The sequence below is a fragment of the Sus scrofa genome, chromosome 5 (assembly GCF_054392235.1).
Source record: "Sus scrofa isolate SSC_HxYL_T2T_F1_AM1 chromosome 5, Sscrofa_HxYL_maternal_Yorkshire_Landrace_v2.0, whole genome shotgun sequence".
NCBI classification, from domain to species: Eukaryota; Metazoa; Chordata; class Mammalia; order Artiodactyla; family Suidae; genus Sus; species Sus scrofa.
Genome location: NC_139387.1, coordinates 21991001 through 21993716, shown reverse-complemented (window position 1 = coordinate 21993716; position 2716 = coordinate 21991001).

Here is a 2716-nt window from a genome sequence, read left to right as displayed (position 1 = left end):
GACAGAGAGGGAGGGGTGCAGAAGTTCTAATAGGATTGTTAGACGCAAAGATGTCCATGTCCTGCTAGACCAGAGTTCAGCCACCAGAGGGCAGCATAGCCACAAATTTATGGGAATTTGGGGACGGGAGGCTGTGAGGTCCTCCATACTCTTCCCCCATGGCCAGAGCTATTCTTATTAAGTTCAGCTCCTGCCTAGCAGTGCCCACATGATCGCAAAAGATCTCTCCTGGGAGGCCAAGCCTGCTGCACACTGCCATCTGTGACTTCTTGATAATCCTGTACCTCAGGAATATCTTCCCAGGACCCATAAATGAAGAGGGACTGATGAGGATGGAGAGACCCAGTGAGGCAAAGAGCCACCTAGTATCTCCAAGGATGACAGCTGTGGCATAGCAGGGCACTGGGAATTCTCCAGGAAGGAAATCCCACACTCGCCCTCTTGGGGGATGGGTGGGAATGGCATCAGCCAAACTCCAGGAGCCAAGACTGAGATTCCTTACCCTCCTGGGGAAGAAATGAGGGGAAGTGGGCTTTGAGTACTGGGCTGGTATCATAGGCATGTCTGGGTGGTGCCTGTACCTTTGAGTCTAAGGGTGACAAGGTCTCTCTCAAGGATGTACAAAGTGGGAATTCCTTGGGCTCAGAAATGCTGCAGATGTAATCTAGCACCAGCCTCTGTCCCTGAACTGTAATTCTCAGGCTCTGGTCTGTTTCCCCTTCCAAACCTCCCAGCCCCTCCAGAGCATGTCTGCCTCCCATCCTGAGATTTGAAGGATGCATGGGGACAGGAGGGTAGGGGGCTCGAGGGTAGGGGTAAGGCCCTGTCTGTCAGTGGAGATGGAAAGGAGGCCCCAGGAAGGGGACAGAGCAGCTGGGGGCGCAGGAGGGGGAGGGGGCTCAGGAGAGGCAGCTGGCAGGCGGGAAGCTGATCTGGGGGTCTCAAGTTTCTTGACATCAATTAGAGCAGCCGGCCTGGGCTCATTAGTAGCCCGGGGTGCAGGGCTCATCAATAATGAATTCACCCTGCACACTGCCCCCCTCCAGCTGCCTGCAAGGTCACCCCGCCCTCCAGCCAGCTGCCTCCCCTTGGTGAGCTAAGCAACCCCTCTTCTGAGACCTCCCTAACTCAGAGTCCCCTGGGGCAGAGTGGGAGGGTAGACGAGGCTGAGGGCCAAGGGGTCTCTATCACCGATCCACTAGGCCTGATGCTGACTCTGGTTTGTTCTCAGAGTCCACCCAGGAGGAGGAAGAACAGGGAGAGGCAAGGAGGAGTGTATGTGTGTGGGGTGAATAACAGGGTCTAGGAGAAGAAAGCTTTGTGATACTAGGGTCGAACAGCATGGTGGTGGCTGAATCTGGAGCAAGAGGATCACTTCCGATGAGCTTGGAGGCACAACCTGCCCCCCACCCCCACCCCCAAAGCCCCCTGAGATCTCTGATCCTCTGGGTCGGAACAAAACCAAGGCATTGGCACCCCCATGATTCTCTTGCCCTTGAGCTAGAACATCTTGGCATATAGAAACAGATCCTTTCTTCAAACGAGATCAGTGGAGTGAGGACAAGTGACTGCTGAGGCCCAGGAACAGGAACTTGAACCTCCTGTACCTTAATTAGCCATTGAATCCTAAATTCCCTGCAGAACCCAGGACTGCCAATCCCCTTCCTCTCTCCTAGACTGTCGAGAGATTCCAGTCCCACCACCCTTCCACCGAACCTCTTGTTCCCTGCCTCCACCCTCCCTAATCCCAAAGCTTCTGGTTTCTAGTCACACCTCCTTTCCCTCTGGCTGGGGCTGGCCTGAAGCAGGCTGCTTGGCATTCTGGGAAATCCTTCCGCTGCCCTCCCTCTTGGGGCAGGTACAGACAGGTCCAGGCTGCAGCAGCTGCATCTTCCCCAGACACCTCGCAGACTCCCAGACTCCAGCCTTGTGCTGCGGTCCCAGTGGCTGGCCTTGGAATACCGCCTGTTGGTCCTTAGACTACATCCCGTATCCCGAACTCGGCCTCCCTGCCCCCCGTGTTCTCCCCAGCCCCTACATTCTGTCCTATCCTCCATCCTCCCCTCCACCTCATCAAAGACCCCCCTCCAGGCCTCTTCAGTCCAAGCTCACCTTAGTGGGGAGTGCCCTGGATAGATGCTCCTATCCTCACACCAATCCAGGTCATCTCTACAAAGCAGGGCCTCAGTTCTGGATCTTCTGTCATCTTCTGGTTGCCCTAATCTCAGTTGCAAGCTTCTCTTTCACGTCTTTGGGTCCACTGACTGCAATTTCTTCCCTCAGGTCTTCCCCTAAGGACTTAGGCATTCTTGACCTTAGCCAGAGGTCAACCTGGGGTCCATCTTCAACCTCACATTTCGCCTCTGAGACCCAGCCCCCAGACATCCTCTTCCAAAGCCAGAGAAGCAAACTAGGACCCAAACATTCTCGACCCCACCCCCACCCCGCCCAGCCCATCACTGGAAAGGACTCAGGTGTCCCATCCAACCCAGCCCCTATCCCTCCCCAGAGTACTTAGGCATCCTCCACCCATATCTGCCCAGGACCAGACTTCTCGCCCTCAGACTCAGCCCCTCCCAGGAGCCCAGGCATCTGTTTCCAGCTTCCTCTATCAGCACACACCGTCTTCTAGATGTCTTGGTCCCCCAGCCCTGGCTGCGGTGACACGGTAAAGCCAAGAGGCTCAGGGGCAGCAAGTAGAAGAGAAAGCGGGAGG